Source organism: Arachis hypogaea, chromosome 16 (assembly GCF_003086295.3).
Source record: "Arachis hypogaea cultivar Tifrunner chromosome 16, arahy.Tifrunner.gnm2.J5K5, whole genome shotgun sequence".
NCBI lineage: Eukaryota > Viridiplantae > Streptophyta > Magnoliopsida > Fabales > Fabaceae > Arachis > Arachis hypogaea.
The window spans coordinates 15,765,984-15,783,549 of record NC_092051.1 but is presented as its reverse complement, the minus strand read 5'-3'; the positions used below and the strand labels follow the sequence as shown (position 1 = coordinate 15,783,549).

The 17,566-nt window shown below is 35.3% G+C and overlaps 1 long non-coding RNA gene across 1 annotated transcript; it reads left to right on the top strand.

Moving 5' to 3' along the window:
* Positions 1-275: 275 nt before the first annotated feature.
* LOC140179910 (uncharacterized) lies at positions 276-2,587 on the top strand. Its single transcript, XR_011873945.1, has 4 exons — positions 276-444; positions 536-590; positions 678-806; positions 2,309-2,587. It is a non-coding gene; the product is annotated as an uncharacterized lncRNA (long non-coding RNA).
* The last annotated feature ends 14,979 nt before the right edge of the window (positions 2,588-17,566 follow it).

Below are 17,566 nucleotides of genomic sequence, written 5' to 3'. Positions count from 1 at the left end.
TTCCATCAAGCTGAAGCCTTCCAAAGCACCTTGTAAACCCCGGTTAAATTAGTAGATAATTAGTCAATAAATTAATTTTTAATAAGGAATATTAGAAACACGAATATTATATCAAATTAGGATAGAGCTCATCAAAATGAGAATTTTGACACCAATTTCGAAGAAATCGGTCCAAGATTGGACCGAACGGGCCGAACCGGTTGAACCGGGCCCAAACCGGGCCGTGGGCCCAACCAAACCAGCCCTTTAAGTAAAAGCCACGTTCTTCTTCTCCTCATTTTGGCTGCATCGAAGGGCAACAGAGGAGAGAAAAAGAAGAACGTCAAACCCTCCCGTTAACTTCCGTATGCCGTAACTCCTCCGTTCGAGCTCCGATCGCCGCACCGTTTGCGGCCACGCGTTCACCGCGTTGAGCTCTACATTTCTACCGGAACAATTTCATAGGTAACTTGCTATTCCACTTCAGCCTCTCATTTCCCCTAATTTTCGAGTTTTGAGAAGGGGTGTTGAATTTCTTTAATTTTTGATGTTTTAGGATCCAATTAGCTTGAGAAAAACGTTCACTCTTGCTTATGTGAAGCTTGGGTAAGGTGAGGATACGATAATTCTATTTTATTTTCATTGAATTTGAGCTTTGAGTATTAAATTGGATATATAGTGTCATGAATGTGTATTAGGTTGTGAATAAATAATTGGAGCTTGAAATTGTGAATACTGGAACTTGGAGGAAGCGGATTAGTTGAGTTTTGAGGGGCTGTCTTGGTTTTGAATAAATAGCTTTGGTCGTTACGTGGAAATTGGCCAAGGTATGGTTTAGGTTTCTTGCATTTAATATATAATGTTCTGTGAAAACTTAGGCTAGACGACCATAGGATAAGTTGGAATGCAGGTGTATGTTTAATATTTAGTAATTTGTTGATGAATATATTTGGTTGAAGTTTATTGAATAATTAGTTTTTAATTTTGGATGGTGAATGTTGTTATGTTAATTTGGAGAGAATTATGGTTGAATGTTATTGTTGATGAACATGGTTGGTTTGGTGCTTGTTGATTAACTAATGATTTGGTGAATTATTGATTTGAGGTATAACTATTGTGGAGGTTATTGTGATAATGAGGTATTTTGTGTTAAAAGCCTAGGATTTGTGAACTATGATTCTTAGTTAAATTTTGGGTTGTTGGATTTGAATATTGTATGAGTATAATTGTTTATCTGAGGTAGATTTATTATGGTGATTGTTATGATGATGAGGAAGGGTATGTTGAATTGAAAAGAAAGCAGGTTTGGACCCAAAAAGGGTGGCGAAATTCGAGTTCTAGAGGAGATGCTGCCGAAATTTTATAAAAATTAGAGATTTTGTTTATATGATTATTTAAAAAGATTTAGATTCAAAGGTTATATGGTTTGATTTTGAGTTATTAAGAAAATAAGCATGTTTTAAGTTTGATTCATTTAGAAAAGAATGAATTATATTTTGAATTGGAACTATTGAAGGACGGAATGAGAGTTGTGATAATGAAAGATAAGGATTGAATATGATTGATGTATGATGATGAATGAGATACGATTGAGAATGATGTGGATGTTGATGAATTATAATTGAATTATTTATATGGCTTGAATAATTTAATGATCTGAGATACGAGGTTCCCTGGATTAAGTGCCGTGGCTTGCCACCACGTGTACCAGGTTGAAAACTCGATACTCTGTTGACCCTACGACGTAAGTGTGACCGGGCACTATATAAATTCCCGGGAATGTTACCCCCATTGAGTAATATTGATTATTTGAGATAAAGCTATGCATAGACTCTTGGGGATGCACGTTGGGGGACAGTCTAAGGACAATTCAGACTTGTCGGGTTGGCTGGATAACCGACAGATGAGCCTCATCAGCCGTAGGACAGGCATGCATCATCTGCATATTACTTGAATTACTTGCTTGTGCATTAGTTGGGTGTGCCTAACTGTATTTGCCATGTTAAATGTGTAATTGTTACCTGCTGTATTTGTAACCTTCTTGTGCTTGCTTATATCTGCTTAACTGTCTGTGAAATATTGAAGGAAGTGGAGGTATGGAGGAACGGCAATATGGGGTTTAGATTTAAGGTTAAGTTAAGTCAAGTTTAGGTATTCTTAGAAAACCACCTTTTATGGCTTCTGTTTAATACTTTAAGCTCTATAATCTGAGTGTCGGCGTTCTAGGATTGCCTCTGGCATTCCCAGGACCTTATATATTATGTGTGTGGCACCTTTACCATACTGAGAACCTCCGGTTCTCATTCCATACTATGTTGTTATTTTTCAGATGCAGGTCGAGAGACATCTCGTTAGGCGTCTGGACTCTTGAAGCGGAGTGGTTACAGGGCTATTTTGTTATGCTATGATGTATATATATATGTACTCGGTTTTCTCTCCACAAATCTTGTTCTTTTGATCCTCCTAGAGGTGTCTATGGAGAGGCCGGATTGTGTATATGTACTTTTGGGTTTTGGATATGTATGTATATATATGTAAATATTCTCCGGCCAGTCTTGACTTCACAGACTGAGTTAGGATCTTGTTATTTTGTATCTTTGGCACTCTATTCCTACTTCTGTTATCATATGTTTAATAGTTATAGTTTTCTTAGTGCGCAGGTTAACTCGTTCCTTGAGCGTTGTACTTTTATTTCGCGATTTTTGCTTCCTCTATTCTTCAAGGCTCCTAGCATATTATAATACTTCTGCTATTATATGTACTCATTTTATTTTAGAGGTCGTAATACCACATCACCTCTGTTTTACGACTTAAGCGTAAAGCTTAGTGCGGTAGGGTGTTACACACCTCACATGCTTGCTTCGGTCATAATCAGAAAGAAAGAGAGAGAGAGAGAGAGAAAGGTAAATCGCAAAAAGCTAATGTCTAATCATCCAAATAAAGTAGCTAACCTAAATCAGAAGATAAAGGTGATTTATTTCCATTTGCATGTAATTTACTTTCTTTGCTTCTTCTCCAAATTTCTGCAACTCCAATTTGAGATAAAGGGAGAAAGTGTTCTCTGATGATCACTGCTGTGAATCAAAAGTTAAAATTATTTCTTAGGGACAAAGCACTTGCTCAAGGGTTCAGATTTGGATTTACCATTGAAACAAGCTCTTTGATGATCTGAGGTCTTCGGTCAAGCAAGAAGACCAGCTTTGAAATCCCTAATTTGGGGGTTAATAGAAAAAAAATGAAATGGCAAGCTTGTGAAGCACACAGCTCAAGGAGTTGACAAAGGAAAGATCCAATACAGTAACTTGTGAAGAGGTACAAAAGGAAAATTTTTGTTTTTTGAAGACTAAGGAGAGAGAACCAGATTATGAGAGTTTTGTTTTGAAGAGCTTCTCTGTAGAGTTCATCAATTTTGGACAGTGTTTTCTAGTTAAAGAAGCATTCTGCCAAGATGAAGAACTCAATCAGAGTCAGCTGAATCCGGTTCAACTTATAGCAACAGAGGCTGTTATTATATCAATCTTCTTCATGTTTTACAGTGTGTATTTCATTTTCAATGTACATCTTTCTATAATTTCTTGAAAGGTAAAAGGCTAAAAGAGAAGAATAAAAAAAAAGCCTATGAGTGATAAAAGGCTGAGTGAAACACTTGAGAGAAAAGCCTAGAGTTATTTTAGATTTCTTTAGGTTGTTTCTTATGTCTTGTGTCTTGTACCTGTGAGGTGCCCCTTTTTAAGTTGGGTTAGCACTTAGAGTGAAGATTTAGGTATTAGCATAACTAAATCAAGTTAGATTAGAACTTGAGAGAGAAAGGATTGTGTGAATCCTAAGATTGGTGTATGTAATACTTTAACTATAGTGGAAATTTCACCACTGTTGTGGTGGAGACTGGATGTAGGTTGCATTGCACAAGGCAACTGAACCAGGATACATGCCTGTGTTATTCTTCTTCTCTTTCTCTAAGTTCTGTTTTTTGATATTTATGAGACAAAACAGAATTGTCTCATAATGTTTCCGCTGCATAGTTCAAACATATTCTAAGTAAAAGTTTGTAAGTAAAGACTTAATTCATTAAATTAAAAAAGGGCCATAGATTTAACCCCCCTTCTCTAAGCCTTCTACAACCTTCAATTGGTATCTAGAGCCAAGGTCTCAAGAATCAAGCTTCACTGCTTGGAGCAAAGGTCCAATGGCAAACAACTTGGGCACAACCACAGTTGCCTACACTCTAACAGAAGGCCAGTCAAACAAAAGGCCTCCCTTCTTCAACGAGAAGAACTATGCCTACTGGAAAGAGAGGATGCGGATCTTCATCCAATCCATCGATTACAACATATGGAAAATTGTTGTTAGTGGCCCCAAAATTCCAACAAAGACAAGTGTTGATGGAGTGGTGACTCTAAAAGAAGAAACTGAATGGAATGACGACGACAAGAAGAAAGTGGAGCTGAACGCTAAAGCCATCAACCTTCTACACTGTGCTATCAGCTTTGAGGAGTATCGAAAGGTGTCAAGATGCAAGACGACCAAAGAAATCTGGGAGAAACTCTAGGTTACACACGAAGGCACCAAGCAAGTCAAAGAAACGAGGATTGATATGCTGCGAAAATAATATGAGATGTTCAACATGAAGGATGGAGAAAGTATTGATGAAATTTTTGAGAGATTCTCAATCATAATAAATATCCTAGATTCTATGGCTTTAACTCACATAGAATAAACACTAGTGAGAAAAACCCTTAGAAGCCTCACAAAGGAATGGGAAACAAAGGCCACTGTCCTAGCCGAGAGTAACAACCTAAGCCCCATAACATATGATGAGCTGAGAAAAAAACTTCTTGCCTATGAAACCACACACACAAACCAAGACTCAAAGAAAAAGGGAATAACCCTTAAGTCAAAAGTCGAATCAAAAGAGAGTGAGTCTAGTAACAGTTTTCAGATGATGAACTTGTATTTTTTGCTAGCTAGGAGACTTAGAAGGCTAATGAGGAACAAAGGCAAGTACAAGGGCTCAAGCTCAAAGGAGAACAAGAAGGACATGAGCAAAGTGATTTGTCACAACTGCAAAGAGGCTGGACACCTCAAGTACAACTGTCCGAAACACAAGAAGGAGGAAAAAAGAAAGAAAGAAAAGAAGAGAGTGCTCATGGCATCTTGTGAAGACCTTGAGAATGATTCTGATGAGGAAGAAGACTCCGAATGTGAAGCTCAAATCTGCTTTATGGCTGGTGATGATCAACTTGATGAGGTAAACTACTATGACCTGTCCATAGATGATTTACATATTATAATTGATGATCTCACACTAAATTCAGCAAAACTACTGGAAAAATACAATAAATGTAAATCCGAAAAAGAAATTCTGAAAGCTGAAAATGATTTTCTAAAAGAAAAGGTAAAGAAAACCGAATGTGCTTTGGATATTATTGAAGAAAATAGATTTTTGAAATCTGAACTTGAGAAACTAAAAGGAAACCACATTGAGGATCCTTCTCAAGAGCTTATTGCTGAAAATGAAAGATTAAATGAAATGATTAAAAGATTGAATAGTGATTTAGTAAAATTTGCGCAAAGTTCTAGCAACTTAGACAAATTACTTGCAAATCAAATACCATTATTTGAAAAATCTGGTTTAGCATATATAACAAAAGATAATGCAGGTTTTGATAGTTCTCCTACAAAATTCATGGCCTTTTTTTCAAAAACAAAATCTATCATCAACAACTCTGGTTTGGGACATGCTCCCACCTATGAAGAGGAATTTAAAAAATCTTATTCTGATGAAACTGCATTACATTCAAGAACTGAACCTATATAAAACAAGTCGGGTCTGGGCTGTCTCAAATAATGAGGTTGTTTTCAAAATTTCTCAGCTTCACAAAGAAACCTCATATTCAAGAAGCACATATGCTTTCAAAAATTCTGATTCAAATGATCTTGCAAAAAGAAACAACAATAGCAAAAATAAATTTGTCATGAGAAAGGATCATTTTTCAAAAATAAAAAAACCTCAACTTTTTAATCATTTTTAGCATAAATATTTAAATCAATTTCAGCAACATGCATCAGAAAATCATTGCATTAATTGTAAGAAAAGTAGGAAACCAAATTTACAATGTTGTTTGTGACTTTAATGCACTTGGGCAACCAAGGTGGATTAACTTCAAAGGATCCAAATTAATTTGGATACCTAAGGTTGCCTGAAATTTTATACATAATTGCCTAGCATCCAAGAAAAAGAAAGATATGTGGTTCTTAGATAGTGGGTGTTCTAGGCACATGATTGGAAAGTCAACTTTCTTCATCAAACTAAATAAGTATGATGGAAGTTTTGTGACCTTTGGAGATGATGAAAAAGGTAAAATTGTTGCTATTGAAAAAGTAGGTAACAATCACTCTATTTTATTTAATGATGTCTTTTTGGTTAATATTTTGAAGCATAATCTTTTGAGCATAAGTCAATTGTGTGATTTGGGTTATTTGGTGATTTTTAAAAGATTGGAATGTTGTGTTGTGAATGAAAAGACAAATAATATATTGTTTATAGCTAAGCATTGTGATAATGTGTATGGACTTACTCTTGATGAACAAAAGAATCAAAATGTTGCTTGTTTTCACTCTAAAGAATTTGAAAAGTGGCTATGGCACAAGAGATTGGGTCATGCTAGTATGTTTCAAATAAACAAGTTTGTCACGAAAGGATTAGTGAGGGGTCTTCTTTTGATAAAATTTGACAAAGACATCACTTGTGATGCTTGTCAAATGGAAAAACAAACAAAGAGTTCATTTAAATCAAAGGAAGACATCTCTACTAAAAAAATCACTTGAATTGCTACGTATTGATTTATTTGGTCCAACAAAAATCTAAAGTTTAGGTGGTAAACATTATGGGCTAGTGATTGTGGATGACTACACAAGGTTTGGTTGGGTTTTATTTCTTGCACACAAAAATGAAGCATTTTCGGCTTTTGAAATTTTTAGCAAGAAAATTCAAAATGAAAAGGATTTAAAGATAACTTCAATAAGAAGTGACCATGAAACTGAATTTCAAAATCAATCTTTTGAATCCTTTTGTGAGAAATTTAGAATATCACAAAATTTCACTTGTCCAAGAACACCATAACAAAATGGTGTTGTTGAAAGAAGAAACAAGAGTATTCAAGAAATGACAAGAGCTATACTTTATGAAAGTAATGTTCCAAAATTCCTTTGGGGTGAAGCTGTTAACACGGCTTGCCATATTTTGAATAGAACAATTATAACGAATTTTTTGAAGAAAACTCCTTATGAACTTTGGAAAGGCCACCCACCAAACTTGAACTACTTACATATCTTTGGATGCAAATGTTTTGTCTTAAATAACAAAGAAAACTTGGGTAAATTTGATCCAAAGGCATATGAATGTTTATTTGTAGGATACTCTACAAATAGCAAACCCTATAGAGTTTATCGTCAAGATACTAGAATTATAGAGGAGTCTATACATGTTACCTTTTGTGACACTAACTTGGTTCAAAGTATCTTGAAAGATTATGATGCAAGAAATCCAATCCAGGACAAAGATGGAGAATCTCAAAATCAAGAGAAAAAAATTTCTGGGCCAACTGAATCTGATAAAGTTACTACAGAAGATCCTGCAGGAGACAATTCTGTTTTGTCTCATGAATCTGGAAAAATTTCTGACAATACAAATTCTTTGGATCCTACTGTGATCGAAACTGCTCCTAAGTCTACAAGACCCCGTGAGTGGAGATTCTTAAAGAATTATCCACAGAAATTTGTTATTGGGGATGTTTCTCATGGTGTCACAACATGTTCATCTTCAAGAAAAATAAATGAAGAAACAAATTTGGCTTTTCTCTCTAAAATGGAGCCACAAAATATCAATGAATCTCTCAATGACCCATCTTGGGTGAAGGCTATGGAAGAAGAGCTTGGTGAATTGGAAAAGAACCAAGTTTGGACACTTGTTCCAAAGATTAATGGAAAGAAAGTGACCGGCACCAAGTGGATATTTAGGAACAAGTTAGCAGAGGATGGTAGCATTGCTAGAAACAAAGCAAGGCTAGTGGCACAAGGATATGATCAAGATGAAGAGATAAATTTTGATGAATCCTTTGCACTTGTTGTCCGAATGGAAGCCATAAGACTTCTTCTAGCCTATGCTACTCATTGTGATTTTAAATTGTATCAAATGGATGTGAAATGTACTTTTCTAAATGGTGTAATAGATAAAGAAGTGTATGTGGCACATCCACTTGGTTTTGAAAATGAGAAATTTTCTAATCATGTTTTTAAACTCTCAAAAGCTTTAAACTCTCAAAATCCCTTTATGGGTTAAGACAAGCTCCTAGGGCTTGATATAAAAGACTTAGCTCTTTTCTTTTGAAAAATGGTTTTTAAAGAGGCACCACAGACACTACTCTATTTATTAAAAATTCTAATGATTCTTTTATTTTAGTCTAAATTTATGTTGATGACATTATTTTTGGATCAGCAAATGAGACCCTTTGTACTGAATTTGAAAAACTCATGACAAGTGAATTTGATATGAGTATGATGGGTGAACTTAATTTTTTTCTTGGGCTTCAAATTAAGCAAACTAAAAATGGTATTTTTATTCATCAAGAGAAGTATGCCAAGGAACTAGTTAAGAAATTTGGTATGGAAAATGTCAAACCCATGGGAACTTCCATGCACCCTAATTTAAAATTAGAAAATGGTGAAATTGAGAAAGATGCAGATGAGACTAAGTATAGAGGAATGATTGGATCTCTTATGTATCTAACTTCCTCTAGACCTGACATTGTGCAAAGTATTGGAATGTGTTCAAGATTCCAATCAAAACCAAAAGAATCACATCTTTTAGTAGTTAAAAGAATTATTAGATATGTTCATGGCACATCCAATTTTAGTTTATGGTATCCTAAGATTAATGAGTTTTCTGCAGTTGGTTATTGTGATGTAGACTTTGCTGGAGATAGAGTAGATAGAAGGAGTACTTTAGGCATATGTTGTTTTCTTGGGAAGTCTCTAAACGTTCGATCTAGTAAGAAGCAATCCACAGTGGCTTTATCCACTGCAGAGGCTGAGTACATTACTGCTTCCTCATGTTGCTCTCAGCTTATTTGGTTGAAAACCCAACTTGCTGATTATAAATTAAATGCTGAAAATAGTCCCCTGCTATGTGACAATATGAGTGCCATAGATATTTCCAAAAATCCAGTTTTGCACTCTAGAACTAAACATATTTAGGTGAGATTTCACTCAATAAGAGAACATGTTCAAAAAGGGAATATTAGCATTCAACTTGTTAAATCAGAAAATTAATTAGCAGATATTTTCACCAAACCACTAGCTGAAGACAGATTTTGCAAGCTTAGGACAAAATCTAGGGATTTTAAGTCATGATACATTGTTTGCACATTGCTGATGTGTTTGTTGAACTTTTTGTCTCTCAGGTTGGGATGAGACAATTCTAGGCGAATGAAGAACCATCTTCCTAAATAATTTTTTCTGGGTTCAATGGCTCGTTCTTAATCTTCTAGGCCAACCCTTCAATTCAGAGATATTGTGGTCCAATATGTTTCCTTAAATTCCACCATCTCTCGGCCCAATGAGTGTTACATCATTCATGTGATTTTTTTGTTGTTTGTTTTGTCTTTTAGTGAAAAAGTTTCATTTAGATCTGTTTTATTTTATTTTTTTTTTTGTTAATAAAATAAAATCACCTTTTTCATTATGTCAAGTCTTTTCAAAGTCTAGCCATAGATGATGCAGTTGCATGTTTCAAGAAACCTTCTTTCTTGGTACAGTTACCAACCATAAATTTTCTCTCTTCATAACTCCTTCCTCCACCTCTTCGGTTCCTCCCCACTAACATTAGTGCTTTGTTTCATTCAAAACCTGGATTCACTCCAATGAGGAAGAAAATAATGATCCAAAAGAGTCCAAGGGCAAAAATCCTCAAGCTTCCAGAAAAGCCAAGACCCTCTACTCGCTCCCAAGACCAGACCTTTACACCTTCTCCTTCTCCTCCTCATACAGACCCTATGGCTTGAACAAAGAACCCTTCAAGGTTTCCATCTTCCTCCAAGCCAATCGCACCATCCAGCACTCCTTCCAAGCCAAGAACTTCGAAAGGAAAGCGCCCTGCTGCAGAGGAACCTGCACCTGAACCTACACGACCTAAACCTAGGTCTGCTCCTTCTCGTCCTCAAAGAGGTAAACCTCGTATTTCTCTCAAATATGTTAAAGAGCCCTCCATTGATCCTTTTGCACATAAATTACACTTCATGACCTCCCATTCAAACTACATTTCTCACCGTTTTCAATCTTCCATGAACAATGATTTCTATGAAGGTGTCATTGTTCATCATACCATTTGTCCCACTTTTTTTACTGATTTACCAAATCTCAAAAAGAAAGGTTTTATTTTTGCTTAAAATCTTGAATTTCTAGACTGAAACCATATTTTTAAAATAAAAAAATTCGTTTACCTAGTTTTAGTCAAGAAATTTTATACAAATATGACCTATCATGAGGGCAGTATTCACTCCTATGTCAAAGGCCGAGACCTAGTTCTGAACAATGAAACCATCAGTGATTCCTTGAAATACACTGATGTTGGTGCTTGTGCATACACCTCGGGTAAGTAGGATGAAGGGGTAGGTCTCTCTTTCAATGATGCTCTGGCCTATGTATATGAACATATCTCTTTGATTGATGGTATCACTCCAACTCATAAAGCTCTTGGTTACACTCGTGCTCAGTTGCATCGCATTGTGAACCATATCATCCTTCCTCAAAGTGTCTCATATCAAAGGGTGTCTTTCTGTGATACTTTGGTTTTGTATGCTATTCTCACAAAAACTGAAATTTCTTTTGCATACCTAATGGTAAGATAAATGTTTGTGAGAAAGATAAAGCTCTTCCTTATGGCATGTTCTTAACCTATATTTTTGAATATTTTGGTGTTAATTTGTCAAATGAGACATATAAAAATAGACGCTCATATCTAAAAGGAGGTAGTTCAGTGAAACAGCAGAAAAAGGGACCAACTCGAACTGAAAGGGTGGTTCTTGATGATGATGATGATGACTATGAGCTAGAAGAATCCCCTCCTCCATCTGCCTCTGGGACTTCAGCTTCCACTGGACACAAATCTCTTTTATATGGAGTGATGAAAGATGTAGTACAGGAATTTGTCTCTCAATCCAACCATTTGATTGCAATAAGCAAACAACAAAGGAAACTCGCTACCAAGCATGAAAACTTCCTTAGAAAATCCAGAGATAGAGTGACAGTTTTCATGAAGTTCATTGACAATCTTCAAGAGGATGAAACCATGGCCACTGACCCTAAAGATCCTGCTGATTCTCATGATGAGGATGGTTCGGATGCCAGATTTAGTCTCTTTTATTCATCTCCTATGTTATGTTCTCTTATTTTGTCTCATGAAACTCTTGTAATTTGTTTTGCACTCCCTTTGGGTGTTTCAGATGACTTTAAACCGTTTAACCACTAGTTTATTTTGCACTTGGTTCATTTAATTTTATGGGATCTGCACTAACAGCTCTTTTGCAGGTTTAGGTTTGGTTTAATGTTTTCCTTGATGACAAAAGGGGGAGTAGTATCAGTCGTATGTTTTAATTTGAATGAGTGCTCTGTGTGCTCTGTTTTTTGGTTGATTGTTTATACTATTTTTGTGCAATGTTAGGCCCTAGTTTAGGTGATGTTAAAATCGTTTGAAACTTGTGCTGAATTCTTCATCCATGGACAACAAACTGTACATATAGTATATTGTTGTGTCCCCTATGAAAATATGTAAACAGGAAAGAAGAGAAGAACACAAATTCAGGGGGAGCAACTCTTGGAAAGGAAAGGAGGAGAAATTCAAAAGCAAGTGATATCACCTAAAGAGAAGTAATTTTACTTTATCAAATTCAATTCCATTAATCTTCTCCTTTATAACTATGTTTGTCATTAAGGAGGAGATTTTTGAGTTAAAAAATTAACTAACTTAATTGATGATGACAAACATTGATGAATTGGGTTAAACACCCAATTAGCTTTGATTACATTTGATTAAGTGATACAGGTCAAAATCAAAGTTGCAGTAGCCCAAAGGAATAAAAACAAAAACAAGATCTTCAGTGGACTTTCTAACACTCAAAGCCCAAAGAAAATAATGCAAAGAAGTTAGCTGGGCTAAATGAAAATTATTCAACCAAAATCCAAGGAGATTCCATCAAGCTAAAGCCTTCCAAAGCACCTCACATGCTTGCTTCGGTCATAATCAGAAAGAAAGAGAGAGAGCTTCGTTCTTCTTCTTGTTCATTCATCAGAAAAAAAAGAGAGAGAGAAAGGTAAATCACGAAAAGCTAATGTCTAATCACCCAGATCAAAGTAAGCTAAGCTAACTCAAAAGATAAAGCTGATTTATTTCCATTTGCATGTAATTTACTTTCTTTGCTTTTTCTCTAAATTTCTGCTACAACTCCAATTTGGGATAAATGGAGAAAGTGTTCTCTGATAATCACTGCTGTAAATTAAAGGCTAAAATTGTTTTTTGGGGACAAAGCACTTGCTCAAGGGTTCACATTTGGGTTTACCATTGAAACAACCTCTTTGCTGATCTGAGGTCTTCGGTCAAGCAAGAAGACCAGCTTTGAAATCTCTAATTTTGGGGTTAACAGAAAAAAGTGAAATGACAAGCTTGGAAAGCACACAGCTCAAGGAGTTGACTAAGGAAAGATCCAATACAACAACTTGTGAAGAGGTACAAAAAGAAAATTTTTGTTTTATGAAAACTAAGGAGAGAGAACCAGATTATGAGTGTTTTGTTTTGAAGAGCTTCTCTGTAGAGTTCATCAATTTTGGACAGTATTTTCTAGTTAAAGAAGCATTCTGCCAAGATGAAGAACTCAATCAGAGTCAGCTGGATCCGGTTCAACTTATAGCAACAGAGGTTGTTATTACATCAATATCCTTCATGTTTTACAGTGTGTATTTCATTTTCAATATATATCTTTCTGTAATTTCTTGAGAGGTAAAAGGCTGAAAGAGATGAATCAAGAAAAAGCCTATGAGTGATAAAATGCTAAGTGAAACGCTTGAGAGAAAAGCCTAGAGTTATTTCAGATTTTTTTAGGTTGTTTCTTATGTCTTGTGTCTTGTACCTGTGAAGTGCCCCTTTCTAAGTTAGGTTAGCACTTAGAGTGAAGAGTTAAGTATTAGAATAACCAAGTCAAGTTAGATTAGAACTTGAGAGAGAAAGGATTATGTGAATCCTAAGAAATTGGTGTATGTAATACTTTAACTATAGTGGAAATTCCACCACTGTTGTGGTGGAGACTGGATGTAGGTTGCATTGCACAAGGCAACTGAACCAGGATACATGCCTGTGTTATTCTTCTTCTCTTTCTCTGAGTTCTATTTTCTGATATTTATGAGACAAAACGAAATTGTCTCATAAAATTTCCGCTGCACAGTTCAAACAAATTTTAAGTAAAAGTTTGTAAGTAAAGGCTTAATTCATTAAAGTAAAAGAAGGTTATAGATTCAACCCCCCCTTCTCTAAACCTTCTACAACTTTCAAATATCACACTGAGTGAGGGTGGGAAAAGAGTTATTTAAAATGTAAGGCACATCTGTCGTATCATCATTGTACAAATTATAGTAGAAAGAAGTAGCCATATTTTTCTAAAGCAAGCTTATCAGATATCCAATTACCATTATCGCCTTGGAGGGAATCAACTCTATACTTCCTTTTTCTTGCCATAGTGATACCATGAAGTACTTTGTGTTTCATCACTACATTGCATCCATTTATCCCTCGATTTTTGAAACCAAAATATCTCTTCTTGAGCAAGAATATGTTCATATTCTTCCCATAACAAGGTCTGAAGCTCTTGTTGGAATGAATTGCTGTTAAGGTTCATAGAATTTGAGATTTCTTGTAACCTACTTATAATTTTGCTCTTTCTTAGGTGAATGATACCGAACACCCTATGATTCCAGCTTTTGAGGGAAGTTTTAAAAGCATTCATACCATAATTCCATGAGCTCTGCATCTTCCAGTTCATATTAACCATGTTTGGAAAGTCTGGGCGTGATAGCCAGGCAACTTGGAACTGGAAGGGTCTTTTGCCCATGTTGGGTTGGGATTCACTACACATATTCAAACAAAGGGGGAAGTGATCTGATTTGAAATTAGGAAGATGAGTAATGCAAGCAGTAGGGAACAGAATCTGCCATTCCAAATTACAAAGCTCGCGATCAAGCCTTTCCACCAGATCACCTCTTCTCCTTGTAAACGGCCAGCCAGAATAGCCCAAGTCGAACAACCCGCAATCCGCAATGCATTCTTGAAATGCAGAGCAAGCACCCCTGTTAATGTTAGTAGATCCTTTGTGGTGTTCGAATTCATGAAGAATGGCATTAAAGCCTCTGATCAGACACCCCGTTGATCAACATCATTACTCAAGGCTTGTCATCCCACAAGTAACTACTACTAGCTCTCTGTGGACTTCCATAGATAGCTGTTAGGAACCAGTGGGAGAAGTGCCAGTTTTGACTTTCATAGCTCCATTTGCAAATTGTGAGAAAGGATTTCTACTTTCCAAATACCAGAATCCCACAAGCATCATATACCGCACGATTGATCTCTAGCCTCCTCTATAAAGTAACCATCAAAACCCATCTTGCTCTAGACTACTTTCCCACGCGACCCACTAGTGTGGGTTTCTAATAAAATGCAAAAACTAGCAGTGTATTGTTTTTTGATATCCTTGATAAGGGAGGAAAACGCCTTCCCACCCACACCTCTATAGTTCCAAGATATAATATTCATGGATAACCATTATAAAAGAAGAAAGGGTAAAAAAATGACCTCCAAATCAAACCCAGGCAGGATCCCCCATACCCGAAGCAGGCTTGGCAAACTCATTCTGGACTTCCTCAAAAGCAGTGACGGATCCAAAAAATATTAATAGTGGGGGCAAATATACTAAAAAAAAGGTTAAATTATACAGTTGGTCCCTACACTTTTAGTGAAATTACAAATTAGTCCCTACACTTTAAAAGTTTGTAATTGGATCCCTAAAGAGAATTAAAATTTACAATTTAGTCCCCGTCGGTCAAAAAGTGTTGATTTAACAGAATATTCTCAGAATATGCTGAGAATATTCTATTAAAATAGAGAATATACTGAGAATTTTCTGTTAAATCAAACACTTTTTGAACGACGGGAACTAAATTACAAATTTTAGTTATCTTTAAGGACCCAATTACAAACCTTTAAAGTATAGAGACCAATTTGCAATTTCACTGAAAGTGTAGGGACCAACTGTGTAATTTAACCTAAAAAAAACTAAACCTATATATGAAAAGTATATTTATATAAAATAAAGAAAACTTAACTTGTAATAATTTTTCTCTCTTTACTTTCAAAATAACTTAATATTTTTTAACTTAATTTTTGTACATTATTAGCTTAAAGATTTTTATATGTCTAGTCAATTATGTATCGTCAAATAAAAAAAAATAATCTTTTATATTCATTGTGAATAATTATAAAAAAATGTGATTGAATGACTACATATAAAAGTTTATATTGTCAATGCATCAAAATTAAAGTATATACTCTTAAACAATTACTTTACTATTAATTACAATTTTCAACTATTGATTACCTCCCACAATCTCACTCAATTAAAAAAATTCATTTGTTATAATATTTATGGCATTAAAAACGTTTTTAACTAAAAAATCTATTACAAGAAAAATTATTTAAGAGTTAAAATAAAAAACACTATATATTTTAAAATAAAAATATAGTTAATAAATTATTTTATCTCAACTAATTTTTGACAGAAAAACACTAATAATTTCACTTATATTTAAAAAACTAAGCTTCAATTTAGTAATTAATTAATTGTTTAGTTTCAAAAAATACATTATCACTACTTTTTTTATTGAATTGATTTAGTTATTTATTTATAATTTTGATACTAAATTAAATTTAACAAGAGAAATATTTTTGCATGTTAAGTTTAATAAAACAATTTTTTTAACATGAAACTAAAAGAATATTATAACATATTATGGGGCAAAAACAATATAACGATGGAGACAAAGATATACATTCATATATAATTATCATTTGCTTTGCAAAACTTTAGTGGAGCCAAATGCCCCCTTAAGTTTCAATGTGGGTCCGTCCTTGCTCAAAAGATTGGCTAGAATCATCCTTCATAGTTTCGTCTAGTTGTTTCTCCAGTGTTTTTCCATCAACCAATTCTGTTGTCACTACACCGGAATACCGCCCACGACAGTTTCCCTTGGGACTTGTGTGAGGAAGCTATTAGTCACAACATGTAAATCCATGAAATTATTATTCGCTTTCGATTCGTCATAAGCCTTTCACTGTTCTTTTTGAATCCTCCTCATATCTTCTACCATCTCAAGCTCCATAGAAGCTATGTTGGCATCTCTGGAAGAAAACGTTCCAAGTTGCATATTGGAGGATTGTGGCTCCGAGGAGAGCACTTTGTTTTTAATTTTCTTTGTTGCGTTTTTGGGACTTTTTTCAACATTCGAAGACCTAGCTACCCCAGCTTTATTATGTAGACTTTTTTGCTCTACTGTGGATTTTTTCCAGCTCCTTGTCTCAGGACTTTTTGATGGGCTTTAGTAGCAAGCTCATGGTTCTTTTGTTTAGAGATCAGTTGCAGCCCATTGTGTAGCACGATGGGTTAGTCATTTACGTTATTACCCTAGTTCTCATGCAAGCTATGCATATCCTCTGAATCTTCCTCAAATAAAACATTATATCTGGATTCGGATTCTGTGGCTTGACCAATGCTAGAATGAGCTCCTTCCTTAATAGGCAAAGATTCTTTCCCATATGGATTGCTTCTCTGACTCTCCGAATATTTCTCTGATTTTCTTCTAAATTGTTTTCATACCATCATCCAAGGCCCAAAGCTGGGTGGATTCTGATAAAATTTCGTTTGATTTTGTCCTCCGAATTTCGTTTTATTCCCATTTTAGTCTTCAATGATTACACCAATCCTCTGTTCGTCGAAATTAGTCTTTTCTACTATCGCTGGAAACATTCCGGCAGCCTATTTATGAACCATTGATTCACTATAGTCCTCCAAGCGATGTCCATACAAACCGCAAATGAAGTAAATAAGATGAAGACCTTCATACTCGGTGTTGAGAATACTTCCTAGCACCGAGATTCTGGGAACAAGTTTCTTAGTTAGATCTATCTCCACACAAATCCTAGCAAACCTCCCTTTAGAGTGAATAGAAGTGGCTCTATCAATTTTCAATATGGTGCCAATCGCCGCTCCCACTCTCCAAAGAAAGTAGCTATTACACAACTCGATAGGAAGGTTGGGAATACGAATCCAAGCCACTATTTTCCTTACTGATTTTTCATACTCCAGAAAGAAGGGGCGGCACCTTTGAAAAATCAGATAATGGTCCACCACCATCCAGGGTCCTCCCATCAGCGCGTGCGAATAGTCTTATTCCTTTGAAAAGTGAATCAAGAAATAGTCACGATCCATATCAA